Source organism: Dama dama, chromosome 19 (assembly GCF_033118175.1).
Source record: "Dama dama isolate Ldn47 chromosome 19, ASM3311817v1, whole genome shotgun sequence".
NCBI classification, from domain to species: Eukaryota; Metazoa; Chordata; class Mammalia; order Artiodactyla; family Cervidae; genus Dama; species Dama dama.
In genome coordinates this window covers 23,795,444-23,810,464 of record NC_083699.1, presented here as the reverse complement: position 1 = coordinate 23,810,464, position 15,021 = coordinate 23,795,444, and the positions used below count along the sequence as shown (strand labels likewise).

Genomic DNA, 15,021 nt, shown 5'->3' with positions numbered 1-15,021 from the left:
TAGCTGTTCCTCCAGGGGATCTTCCCAACCCAGGGATCGAACCCAGGTCTCTCTCATTGCAGGCGTATTCTTTAGCAGCTGAGCCACGAGGGAAGCCCATAGTTAATATCACTTTACATAAAACATAGTTTAACTATGTAATCAGTTGGCTCATGAAACCTCTCATCCTTTAGGCTATAGCTGTAGTATGAATATGTAATGTATTATACTCACATATAAACTTCAAAACAGTATTATAATGTTTGCTTTAAATAGTTATATATACTTTAAATATGTGCATATGTGTACATATATTATATATATGTATATTTTAAAATAAGAAGAAAAAGTCTTTGTATTTACATACATATTAACTTTTCGGATATTACTGTTCCTTTCTGAAAATCTGAGTTTGTTTCTGGCTTTATTCTCCTCAGCTTATAGAACTTCCTTTCACATTTTTGCATTAAGTTTTCAATGGTTACTATAGTTTTCAAGGCACTAGATATTAGAAAACAAACAGCAGTAGTCCCTGACAAACAGAAAACAAACGGGGGAAACTAAGGGGAAAAGGCAGAACCCAGCAGTCTTCCTAAATTGAGGAGATGTAGCTGAGAGAATGAAGAGGCCATGGCAGCTGGGGTTCAAAGGACGAAAGACCGGAGAAGAGACTGCTGCACTGAGAAAGCGCCTCAGAGACTACATGGAGGGTTCCCGTCATTATTCAGCGTATGTGTGTAAGGAAACTACCCGAAGCCGTGGAAGGAACTATCGGAAAGGATTACAGAGAAAGAAATGCCTGGAACTTTCAGATCTGGCAACAGTGACTGTTCCCACTAGGCAGACTGCAAAAATTTCATAATTCAGGGGCATAAATCAGGAAGGTGTTGCCTCAGAAGTGCGGAATAATTAGCTCTAGACTGAGCACTGCTCTGACCCACTTAGTAAATCATAAGACCAAGGCTCGAAAGAATCAAATTGTTTCCAAGTAACTTAACTGCATCTGAGAGAAAAGCTCAAGATAGTGTATAGGAATACAGAAATATCTTAACACCCAGGAAAGAAAAGTTTACAATGTCTGATGTCCAATCAGAGATTACCAGGCATGTACAGACAGGAACAGGAAAACACAACACATAAAAAGGAAGACAATCAATCATTAGAAAAAGATGCAGAACTGACAAAGATGTTATAATCAGCATAGAAAGACATTCAAACAGTTTTTCCAACTGAATTCCACTTAGAAATTTAAAAAAGAACCAAATCACTGTGATGAGATTTCAATGAATGGGATTAATGGAAGACTTGGCATTGTGGAAAAAAGACTAATGAATTTGAAGGATATACACACTGTGTGTACACATGACTTAGTATACATTTATTAATACTAAGTAGTACATTTATTTTCAGGTGGTGCTAGTGGTAAAGAACCTGCTTGCCAAGGCACAAGAAGTAAGAGATGCAGGTTCGATCCCTGGGTCGGGAAGATCCCCTGGAGAAGAGCATGGCAACCCACCACAGTATTCTTGCCTGGAGAATCCCATGGACAGAGGAGCCTGGCGGGCTACAGTTCATGGGGTCGCAAAGAGTCAGACATAACTGAATTGACTCAGAAAGCACACACAAATTTCCTATCTCTGTCTACAGACAGCCTAAAAGCAGCAACCATGCCTAACAGAGATAAGATCTTGATATGTAAACAAATACTGTTTGATTTCAGAGTTAGGCAGGAAAAATACAAAATGAACTTGGTGCATTGTATAATCCCAAAAAGTGAGGAAATACTTAAACAAACAAACGAACAAAATACATAAGCCATGTCAAAAGGACACAGGCTCCCAATAGCCAAAGCCTGAAAAATTTAAACTACACAATAGTATTACCGTTGATCATATACCAAATACAAAAGAAATATCCACGAGTCCATACTGATGAAAATAAATAAAAAAATAGAAGGGACAAATCTTCATAGAAGAATTTCAAGTAATAAGAAGGGATGAGGGAAATAGAAAATCACCATTAAAATACCATAGTAACAATTTTTTCTAGCAAGATCCATGGATGAATGCTATAATTTGTAGGAAAAACTTTGAGAGACCAGATAAGTGTATAGCCTTGAAATACCTACTCCAATATGAATAATTGTGGTGCATTTTTAACATATGTCCATAAATTCTTTGATATTTCTTCAACCAAAGTGAGAGTCGCTCAGTCGTGTGCGACCTTTTGAGACCCCGTGGACTGTAGCCCACCAGGCTTCTCCGTCCATGGGATTCTCCAGGCAAGAATACTGGAGTGGGTTGCCATTTCCTTCTCCAGGTGATCTTCCCGACCCGCATTGCAGGCAGATGCTTTAACCTCTGAGCCACCAGGGAAGCCTTCGTCAACCAAAAGGTGGACATTAATAGATCTTTTTGAGGGTATGCTGGATTTAGTGATTTGCTTCCACTGAATAGAATATAGAAAGCATGATCTAAAATCTTCATTGTGTTTTCCATGGAAAAGGCAAGGCAGGGCAGGGGAAAAAGCTTAGGATTGACTGATTTGAATGATGTCAATGCACTCTGACCTATAGGATGTCTAGTACCTGGCCTTGGGTGATTTTAGGCAAGGGAAATACTGGCTTGGTATATGAGAGTTAGATAAAGGAGATGGTTGTGGGTATGGACCTAGATTGGCTCGAGGGTTTATAAAAAAATGATTTTCATGTGCCTATGAAGGCTGAATCATAGGGGAAAAGGAAAGAACTTTGGCCATTCATTCGGCTCTGTGAGTAATGGATGCCAAATAGATGAATGCAGAATCTAAGGAAACACAGAACAGAAAATATCACATAAACTCATTCTACAAAATACCTTCAGCAGTACTCTTCAAAACTATCTAAGTCATGAAAAACAAAGAAATACTGAGAAGCTGTTATATACTAGAGGAAACTAATGAAATAGAATGGGGTGGTATCCAGAATTGGATCTTGGAACAGAATAAAAATCAATGGAAAAACTGTTGAAATCTCAATAAAATTTCTACTTTAGTAATAATATTGTACTAATGTCAATTTCTTAGTTTGGATAAATGTAAAATGGTTATGTAAGATATAAACATTAGGGAGAACTCAGTAAAGGGTGTATAGGACCTCTTGGCTATCTTTGTAACACTTCTATAAATCTAAGATTCATTCAAAACAGAAACTTTATATACAAACGAGTAAAATAACTTTCCTTTGACTCCACATATGACTCTATCTCTCATAATATTTCTTTCCATCTCTTCTCAGCAAAAATCTCTGGAGAAGATTATCTAATTTTTAATTTTTTTCTGAAGTCTCTGTTGATAGTTTTTTAAACACAGAAAGAATATTCAAGGATTCTTTAAAAACAATTGTTCAATTTATTAAAATTACCAATTCAAAATTTTATTTGTTCTTCAAGTTTATCCCTTAAGAGTTTTTTATTTATGTAAAATTTATAGTGAAATACACATATCTTTACAATATAATGACTTTTGATGAATGCATACATCCAGGTAATCCACTCATGTTTAGATACAGAATATTTAAATCAGCCAAGAAAGTCCTCTCATGCCCCCCATCCATATACCTCTCTCAGAATAAATTTTATTCTCTTAGAATTGATTTTTCTGATTTTTTCCCACCATAGATTAATTTTTCCTATTCCAGAACATCATATAAAACACATTACAGTATGAATTATTTCATATTTGGCTTCTTCCATCTAGTGTATTATTCTGGCTTCTTTCAACTCATGCATATCACTAAGGTTTATCAGTAGTTTTTTCCACTTTCTTGCTTAGTAATGTTCCATTTTATAAATACAACACAAATTGTTTATTCAATAAACATTGACAGACATTTGGATTATTTCCAGTTTTTAGCTATTGTGAGTCAGTTCAGTTCAGTTCAGTCGCTCAGTTGTATCTGACTCTTTGCGACCCCATGAACCGCAGCACACCAGGCCTCCCTGTCCATCACCAACTCCCAGAGTCCACCCAAACCCATGTCCATTGAGTCGGTGATGCCATCCAACCATCTCACCCTCTGTCGTCCCCTTCTCCTCCTGCCCTCAACCTTTCCCAGCATCAGGGTCTTTTCAAATGAGTCAGCTCTTGTCATGAGGTGGCCAAAGTATTAGAGTTTCAGCTTCAACATCAGTCCTACAAATGAACACCCAGGACTGATTTCCTTTAGGATGGACTGGTTGGATCTCCTTGCAGTCCAAGCGACTCTCAAGAGTCTTCTCCAACACCACAGTTCAAAAGCGTCAATTCTTTGGCACTCAGCTTTCTTTATAGTCCAACTCTCACATCCATACATGACCATTGTGAGTGAAAATGCAATAAGCTTTCATGTTCAAGCTGTTTTACATTTTTTTTTTTCATTTTGGAGGTTCAGTAACTAAAATTGGAATTGTTTTGTTTTATAAGAAACTGTCAAAATTTTCCAAAAGCGTTGTGCCATTTTATAATCCCAGGAGTTATACATCCTGGCTAACATTTGGTCTTTTCAGTCTTTTTAATTTTCATTATTGTGGTGGGTTTACAGTGGTTTTTTCATCATGGTTTTACTTTTGCCTTTTGTTGCTGATTAGTCATATAAAATAATTACTTCATGCACTTACTGGGCATTCATATATTTTCTTTTGAGAAGTATCTGTTCAAGTCATTTGCCCATTTTTTTTATTGTTTGCATTTATTATTAGGATTTCTTTAATTAGTAGGAATATAAGCCACTTCCCATATACATGTTTTTTACAAGAGTTTTTGACCTACAGAAAAATTGAGAATATAGTAAGAAGACTCCCTTATTCATTTTCCTTTGTTATTAACGCCTTACATAAGACAATCTTATGGTATTTTCTTAAAATTAATGAACTGATATTATTAACTAAAGCCTATAGTTTACGCAAGTTTGCCTAGGTTTTTATTTTTAACTAATGTATATTTCTGTTACAGAATCCTATCAAGATATTAATCCCATGTATCCTGTTTCCTTGGGTTCCTCTTGGCTGTAACAGTTTCTCAGACTTCCTTTATGTTAATGATCTTACAGTTTCGAGGAGTACTAGTCAAGTATTTTGTAGAATGTCCCTCTATGGGAATTTGCTGCTGTGTCTCTCATGATTAGACTGGGAATATGGGCTTTAGGGCTTTAGACTACAGAGATAAAGTGCCATTTTTTCCACATCATATCAAAGGTACATATTATCAGTGTTGTTTGCCTTGGTCACCTCACTGATGTGGTGTTGACATGTTTCTCCAGCCTAAAGTCATGGTTTTTTCCTCTCTCTGTACTCTACTCTTTGAAAGGTAATCACCAGGCTCAGCTGGGATTTATGTGCCCTCTGTCTGAGGGCAGAGTATCTACATAAATTATTTGGAATTTTTCTACGAGCGAGACTTGTCTTTTCTCCTCCATTCTTTTCCTCCTTGTTTATTCAATCATTTATTTATATCACCATGGACTCATGATATTTATTTTATACTTAGAGCTATAATCTAACATTATTCATTTGTTGCTATTGACCTTGATCATTTGGCTAAGGTAGTGTTTGGAAGGCTTCCCCACTGATACTTTTTCTCCCTTTCCATAACTCTTAGGAAGAAGGTCACTATATGAAGCTCAAATTTATAGAACAGGGAGTCATGTTTCACTTCCTTAAGGTTGGAAAAGCTACATAAATTATTTTATATTCTTTTGTGCTGATAACTTATCTATTATTCCCATTTGTTTACTAATTTAATCACTTGCCTATATCAGTATGTACTCATGAATATTTATTTTATACTTTGGGTTATCATCCAGTGTGACTTTATTTTGCTGTTCAAGGTATTCTACAATGTAAGGTTTTTTTTCTTTTCATCCCCCTTCTTTTGGTTTGGTTCTATTCTGTTTTGTTTTGTGAGCACTTCCTTACATTCTGGGGGCTTCCCTGGTGGCTCAGCTGGTAAAGAATCCACCTGCAATGCAGTAGACCTGGATTCAATCCCTGGGTTGGGAAGATCCCTTGGAGAATGGAAAGGCTACCCACTCCAGTATTCTGGCCTAGAGAACTCTATGGACTGTATAGTCCATGGGGTCACAAAGAGTCTGATATGACTGAGCGACTTTCACTTTCACCTTCTGGACTTACAAAATGCTCCAGGCTTATCTTGTGTATTTCCTGCTCTAATTGTAGAATCAGACATTTCTCCAAGAAGTCCTAGTTTCTTTTATTGCAAAATGATATTAGAAACAAAGATCTGGGCAACAGATTTGCTTATTGCCATTATACTTCTAGGCCTTCTCAGCTGACAGAGCAAGGAAGTATATACATGTATACCAACCTTGATAATACACACATCTATAAATATTTCTATGTATTTAATAATTTTTATCTTCCCAAAAGAAAACTCAGTACCCATAAGCAGTCTCTCCCAATTTTTCTCCTCCTTCTAGCCCTGGCAACCATCAGTCTTCTTTCTGTCTCTACAAATTTATTTAATCTGCACATTTCATATAAATGGAATAATAGATATGTGACTTTGTATCTTGCTTCTTTCACGTAGCATAACATTTTCAAGATTCATGTTGTAGCATGTATCAATACTTGACTCCTTTCTATGGATGAGTAATATTCCATTGTATGTATATAGCACATTTTGTTTATTGATTCATCCATGAATAAGACGTGGTTGTTTCTACCTTTTGGCTATTGTGAACAGTGCAGCTATAAACATTTGTGTACAAGTATTTGTTTATCTTTTTTCAGTTCTTTGTGGTATATGCCTGCTGCTGCTAAGTCGCTTCAGTCGTGTCCGACTCTGTGCGACCCCATAGACGGCAGCCCACCAGGCTCCCCCATCCCTGGGATTCTCCAGGCAAGAACACTGGAGTGGGTTGCCATTTCCTTCTCCAATGCATGAAAGTGAAAAGTGAAAGTGAAGTTGCTCAGTCATGTCTGACTGTTAGTGACCCCATGGACCACAGCCTACCAGGCTCCTCCATCCATGGAATTTTCCAGGTAAGAGTACTGGAGTGGGGTGCCATTGCCTTCTCTGGGTATATGCCTACCAGTGGAATTAATGGGTCATATGATCATCTGAAAAATGACATAACTATTTTGCACAGTGGCTACAGCATTTTACATTCCCACCAGCATGCACATGCATTCCAATTTCTCTATTTCCTCAACAACACATGCTGTTTTGGTTTGCTTTTTTAAATTACAGCCATTCCAGTGAAAGTGAAGAGTATCTCATTGTGGTTAAGATTTGCATTTACCTAAGTACCAATAAAGTTGAGCATCTTTTTATATGCATTTCAGACATTTGTATAGTCTTTTGAGAAATATCTGTTCAAGTCCTTTGCCCATTTTTAAAAAGTGGACTGTCTTTTGTTGTTTGAGATTTTTTACTGTGGTTTTATAAGTCTTGAAATAAGGTAGTGAACCTTGTTCTTCTTTTTATAAATTGTTTTGGTTAGTCTAAGTCCTTGGAATTTCCAATATAGATTTAGGATAAGCTTGTCACTTTCTCTACAAAAGCCTACTGGAAGTTTTATTAGGATTGAATTTAATTTATAGATCAATTTAGGAAGTACAAACAACAATATTATGTCCTCTGATCCATGAACATGGCATATGTCTCTAATTATTTAAGTCTTCTTTACCTTATCTCCAGAATATTTTTATTATTTTACAGTTTTCAATATACAGGTCTTGCACCTATTTATTAATAAGTATTCAATTTTGTGTTGCTATTATAAATTGTTCCTTTTAAAAATATTTAATTTATAATTGTCACTAACACAGAAATATAACTGATCTTCCTGTTGGCTCTGTATCCTCATTTATCAATTCTAGTAAATTCATTTGTTAATTTTAGTCCCCTTTTTATATACTGTGGAATTTTCAACTAGATGTTCATGACATCATAAATAAAGTAATTTCTTATCTGTATACTTTTCTTATCTTGTTGCACTGGGTAGCATCTTCAATACAATGCTGAATACACGTGATTATAGTGGAATCCATGCCTTGATCCTGTTCTTAGAGGACTTGGTAGGTAGAATTCTAAAAATGCCCCCTAAGATTCCCATCTCCTGATTATTCAAATACAAGCATACCTTATTTTATTCTGCCTCCCTTCATCACACTTTGCAGATATTGTACTTTTTAGAAACTGAAGGTTTGTGGCACCACTGTGTTGAGCAACTCTATTGGTGTCATTTTTCCAACAGCCTTTGCTCACTTCATGTCCTTGTGTCACAGTTTGGCAATTCTTGCAATATTTCAAACTTTTTCATTATTATTATATTTGTTGTAGTGATGTGTAATCAGTGGTCTTTGATGTTACTATTGTGACTTGCTGAAGGTTCAGATGATGGTTGAGAAAAGAAGAGAAGCAAAAGGCAAAGGAGAAAGGGAAAGATATACATCTGAATGCAGAGTTCTGGCATAGCAAGGAGAGATAAGAAAGCCTTCCTCAGAGATCAATGCAAAGAAATAGAGGAAAACAATAGGATGGGAAAGACAAGAGATCTCTTCAAGAAAATTTGAGATACTAAGGGAACATTTCATGCAAAGATGGGCACAATAAAGGACAGAAACGGTATGGATCTAACATAAGCAGAAGATATTAAGAAGAAGTGGCAAGAATACACAGAAGAACTATACAAACAAGATCTTCATGACCCAGATAACCATGATGGTGTGATCACTCACCTAGAGTTAGACATCCTGGAGTGTGAAGTCAAGTGGGCCTTAGGATGCATCACTATGAACAAAGCTAGTTGAGGTGATGGAATGTCAGCTGAACTATTTCAAATCCTAAAAGATGATGCTGTGAAAGTGCTGCACTCAATATGCCAGCAAATTTGGAAAATTCAGCAGTAGCCACAGGACTGGGAAAGGTCAGTTTTCATTCCAATCCCAAAGAAAAGCAATGTCAAAGAATGTTCCAACTACTGCACAACTGCACTCATTTCACATGCTAGCAAAGGAATGCTCAAAATTCTTCCAAGCTAGGCTTCAACAGTACGTGAACTGAGAATTCCCCAATGTTCAAGCTGATTTTAAAAAGGCAGAGGAACCAGTGATCAAATTACCAACATCCGTAGGATCATAGAAAAAGCAAGACAATTCCAGAAAAATATCTACTTCTGCTTCATTGACTATGCTAAAGCCTTTGACTATGTGGGTCACAACAAACTGGAAAATTCTTAAAGAGATGGGAATACCAGACTACCTTATCTGCCTCCTAAGAAATCTGTATGTGGGTCAAGAAGCAACAGTTAGAACATAACATGGAACAACTGACTGGTTCAAAATTGGGAAAGGAGTACATCAAGGCGGTATATTATTACCTTGCTTATTTAACTTATATGCAGAGTACATCATGTGAAATTCTGGGCTGGATGAACCACAAGCTGGAATCAAGATTTCCAGGAGAAATATCAATAATGTCAGATATGCAGATGACACCACCCTTCTGGAAGAAAGTGGAGAGGAACTAAAGAGCCTCTTGATGAAAGTTAAAGAGGAGAGTGAAAAAGCTGACTTAAAACTCAACATTGAAAAAACAAAGATCATGGCATCTGGTCTCATCACTTCATGACCAATAGATGGGGAACAATGGAAACAGTGATAGACATTAGTTTCTTGGGCTTCAAAATCACTGCAGATGGTGACTGCAGCCATGAAATTAAAAGACACTTGCTCCTTGGAAGAAAAGCTATGACAAACCTAGATTGCATATTATAAAGCAGAGACATTACTTTACTGACAAATGTCCATATAGTTAAAGCTATGGTTTTTCCAGTAGTCATGTATGGATGTGAGAGTTGGACTATAAAGAAAGTGCTGAAGAATTGATGCTTTTAAACTGCAGTGTGGGAGAAAGACTCTTGAGAGTCCCTTGGATAGCAAGGAGATCAAATCAGTCAGTCCTACAGGAAATCAGTCTTGAATATTCATTGGAAGGACTGTTGCTGAAGTTGAAGCTCCAATACTTTGGCCACCTGATGCAAAGAACTGACTCACTGGAAAAGAACTTGATGCACAGTCCATGGGGTTGCCAAGAGTTGGACAAGACCGAGCAACTGAACTGAACTGTGACTTGCTGAAGGTTCAGATGATGGTTAGAGTTTTTTTAGCAATAAAACATTTTTTAGTTAAGATACATGCATTTTAAAGACATAGTGCTACTATACACTTATTAGACTATATTATAGTATAAATATAACTTTTACATACAATGAGAAACCAAAAAAAATTGTGTGACTAACTTTATTGTGATATTTCCTTTATTACAGTGGTCTGGAATCAAACCCACAATATCTGTAAGGTATGTCTGTACAAACCTGGGTATGCTGTGTAGGGACTCTAAAGATGGAATTAAGGTAGTAATCAGCTCAACATTAAATTAGGAAGATTATTGTGCTGGGTCCAATGTAATTACATAAATCCTTAAAAGTGGAAGAAGAAGGCTGAAAAGTGAGTCAGAGAGATGCTGAAGAAGGAGAAGTAGTAGGGAGAAGCAGTAGATGACGGATGAAGAAGAATGGGTGGTCAAAGGGATTCAAGGCATAAGAAGGACTTGACTAGCCATTGCTGATTTTGAAAATGGAGGAAAGGGACCATAAGCCAAGTTACACAAGTGACCTCTGCAAGCTGAGCACAATCTCCATCTGACAACCATCAAAGAAATAGAACTCTGATACTAAAATTGCATAGAACTGAATTCTTTCAACAACCTGAATGAACTTAGAAGTGGATTCATCCTCAGAGCCTTCAGGAAAAAAACCAGCTCTGCTTGGTTGAAACCTTGAATTTGACCTGTTAAAATCCAGAGAAAAAACTGAACCACAGGGGCCTGGACTTCTGATGGATACTGTGTAATTTTTAAATGAGTGTTGTTTTAGGGCACTAAATTTGTTGCAATTTGTTGTGGGGCACAATAGGAAAGAAATAAAGAGAGAACATGTTCGGTCTTTCACCGTTGAATACAGTATTAGTTGGCTACTTCCACCCCACAGGTTGAAGTAGTTCCTTTATATTCTTGGTTTGCTGTTTCTCTCAGCAATGGGTACTGAATTTTGTCACTATTTTTTTTTTTTTTTTTGCATCCACTTAGACAATTGTATTTTTTTAACATTTTTATGTTAATGTGGTGAATTATATTGATTTTTTTCTCTTTTTAATTAATATCTAGGAAAGTAATGACAACAAAATGAGTTTTTCATTTAAAGCATATAAAGGTTGTAGGCTCGCAAAAGGATGCTCACTGTAGTATGGTGAAATTATTTATGCTGAGTGGATGAGTATTAATCCTCACTTTTTATCTTAAGTAATAGCTTTATTGAGGTACAATTCATTTATCATGTAATTTCCCCTTTAAAGTGTACAATTCAGTGATTTTTAGTATATTCAGAATTGTACAACCATCATATTATCTATTTTCAGTACATTTTCATCACCCCCAAAGAAGCCCTGTACCCATTAGCAATAATCTCTCATTCTCTCCTCCACCCAGTCCCAGCAATCATTAATCTACTGTCTGTGTCTATGGATTTGCCTATTCTAGACATTTCATATAAATGAAATCATTCAACATGCAGCCTTTGTAACTGACTTTTTTCATGTAGCATAATTTTTAAGGATAATCCACACTTATATTTATAAGTACTTCTTCCTTTTTATTGTTGAATGTTCCATTATACAGAAGAGCATATTTCATTTATCCATTCATCAGCTGATGAGCAATTAAGTTTTTTCTAGTTTTTTACTATGATGAATAACACTGTTATGAACATTAATGTACAAGTTTTTTGCAGGGATGAAGATTTTCAATTCTCTTGAGTATATAACTAGGTGTAGAATTGTTAGGTCATATGCTGTCTCTATGTTTGATATTTTGAGAAACTGCCAAACTGTTTTCCAAAGCAGCTATGCTATTTTACAGCCCCAGTAGCAATGTATGAAGGTTCCAATTTCTTTATATCCTTTACAATTGTTACTGTGTTTCATTTCAGTCATTCTAGTGGGTGTAAAGTGATATCTCACTATAGTTTTGATATCCATTTCCCTAATAACTGAGTAAATTTGGAAAACTCAGCAGTGGCCACAGGACTGGAAAAGGTCCATTTTCATTCCAATCCCTAAGAAAGGCAATCCCAAAGAATGCTCAAACTACCACACAATTGCACTCATCTCACATGCTAGTAAAGTAATGCTCAAAATTCTCCAAGCCAGGCTTCAGCAATACGTGAACCGTGAACTTCCAGATGTTCAAGCTGGTTTTAGAAAAGGCAGAGGAACCAGAGATCAAATTGCCAACATCCGCTGGATCATCGAAAGAGCAAGAGAATTCCAGAAAAAGATCTATTTCTGCTTTATTGACTATGCCAAAGCCTTTGACTGTGTGGATCACAATAAACTGTGGAAAATTCTGAAAGACATGGGAATACTAGACCACCTGACCTGCCTCTTGAGAAACCTGTATGCAGGTCAGGAAGCAACAGTTAGAACTAGACATGAAACAACAGACTGGTTCCAAATAGGAAAAGGAGTATGTCAAGGCTGTATATTGTCACCCTGCTTATTTAGCTTATATGCAGAGTACATCATGAGAAACACTGGGCTGGAAGAAGCACAAGCTGGAATCAAGATTGCCAGGAGAAATACCAATAACCTCAGGTATGCAGATGACACCACCCTTATGGCAGAAAGTGAAGAAGAACTAAAAGGCCTCTTGATGAAAGTGAAAGAGGAGAGTGAAAAAGTTGGCTTAAAGCTCAACATTCAGAAAACTAAGATCATGGCATCTGGTCCCATCACTTCATGGGAAATAGATGGGGAAACAGTGGGAACAGTGGCTGACTTTATTTTCTGGGCTCCAAAATCACTGCAGATGGTGATTGCAGCCATGAAATTAAAAGAAGCTTACTCCTCAGAAGGAAAGTTATGACCAACCTAGATAGAATATTAAAAAGCAGAGACATTACTTTGCCAACAAAGGTCCGTCTGGTCAAGGCTATGGTTTTTCCAGTGGTCATGTATGGATGTGAGAGTTGGACTGTGAGGAAAGCTGAGTGCCGAAGAATTGATGCTTTTGAATAGTGGTGTTGGAGAAGACTCTTGAGAGTCCCTTGGACTGCAAGGCGATCCAACCAGTCCATCCTAAAGGAGATCTGTCCTGGGTGTTCATTGGAAGGACTGATGTTGAAGCTGAAACTCCAAAACTTTGGCCACCTCACGTGAAGAGTTGACTCATTGGAAAAGACCTTGGTGCTGGGAGGGATTGGGGGCAGGAGGAGAAGGGGACGACAGAGGATGAGATGGCTGGATGGCATCACCGACTCGATGGGCATGAATTTGAATAAACTCCGGGAGTTGGTGATGGACAGGGAGGCCTGGCGTGCTGCGATTCATGGAGTCGCAAAGAGTCGGACAGAACTGAGCAACTGAACTGAATAATTGATGATGCTGATAAGTTTTTTGTGTTTAATAGCCATTTCCATATCTTCTTTGGAGAAACATCTATTCAAATCTTTAGCCAATTTTTAAAAATTATTTGTCTGTTTATTTTTGAGTTTAAGAAACCTTTACATTTCTGTATACAGATCCCTTATCAAATGTATGACTTGTAAATATTTTCACTTTTTTGATGTTGTCCTTCAAGGTACAACAATTTTCAGTATTGATGATGTTCAATTTATCTTTTTTTTTTTATTTATTACTTGGAGTTCTGCCCACAGGCGCCACCTGGGAATCACTTCACAATTCCAACAGGAGCAGCACTGTGGATTCCTTTAAGGTGGTGCTGGAGGGGCCAGCACTTTGGAGCTTCTGGCCACAGGTGGGCAAGGACTTCAATGTGCCCTGCTCCATCTCCTGGCTCACTCAGTCCTGGAGGTAAAGCTTTGCAGGCCAGCATGGCCGTGGCTGACTGGGTGCTGAGTACTGATGGTGAGAATGCAGGGGGCCTCATACACATAGAAGCCCAGAACAAGATCCACGCCTGTGGGGAGAGCCTCAGCCTTGGTCTCAGCAGGGCTCAGCCCCCTCAGAGGAAACAGCAGAAGGCCCTGGCCCCTCGCCATGGGCCCCCACACCCCCCCACCCCCGCCCAGGCAGTACACCTTTGCACCCAGTGCTTCCCTCAACAATACACCTGGCCCTTCGGGGCAACCGCGCTCGCTGACCATGCCCTGAAGTGGAATGGACAGCTGCTCAGCCAGTAGTGGCTGATGGAGGACATGGGAGACTGGCATCCAAGGTCTGGGACAGGCCAGGCCCATTCCTTCTGCACCCTCGCCTAGCTCATGAGCACCGAGTTCATGCAAGACCTGATGAGGAGCACCTGAAGAAACCAAGGGAAAACTATGTCCTGGAGCTGCAGAGCCCATGCCACACCCACCTCCAGAACTGGCAGCACCGGCACTCTGCCCATGTGCTCAACATGCAGTGGTAGTCTGGCCCTCGCTGGCTGGCTGCCCTCTCTGCCTCTCTTTCTGTCCTTCCGCCCAGGGCACCTCCCCTTGGCACCTCCAGATTCTGCCTGCCTCACCCATCCCTTTCTTGCCCCTGCACCGAGCCTCCTGCTGGCCTACTGGCACTGGGCCTGGCTCCACTTGACACTGCCCTCACTCTTTGCCCTATGGTACTGCTGTGCTGGCTTGGGCATGAAAATAACTTCTTAGCCCTGCTTAAAAAAAAAAAAAATCTGCTTGCCAATGCAGAGATGCAAGAGGCAGGGGTTGATCCCTGGGTGGGGAAGATCCTTGAGTAGGAAATGGCAATCCACTCGTTTTCTTGCCTGGAAAACTCCATGGACAGAGGAGCCTGGTGGCCTACAGTCCACGGGGTTGCAAAGAGTCGGACACGACTGAGTACACACACACACACATGCTGTGAAAGGATTCCTCCCATCTAGTTAATTGACACATCCATCATGTCATACATCATCCATTTATCTTTTTTTGGTGAGAACATTGACATTCTACTCTCTTATACAACACTGTGTTGATTCATCATGCTATACAATACA

At 38.5% G+C, this 15,021-nt stretch overlaps 1 pseudogene; it reads left to right on the top strand.

The window, feature by feature from the left end:
* The first annotated feature begins 598 nt into the window (after positions 1-598).
* Positions 599-14,445, top strand: LOC133074059 (PDZ and LIM domain protein 7-like; annotated as a pseudogene).
* The last annotated feature ends 576 nt before the right edge of the window (positions 14,446-15,021 follow it).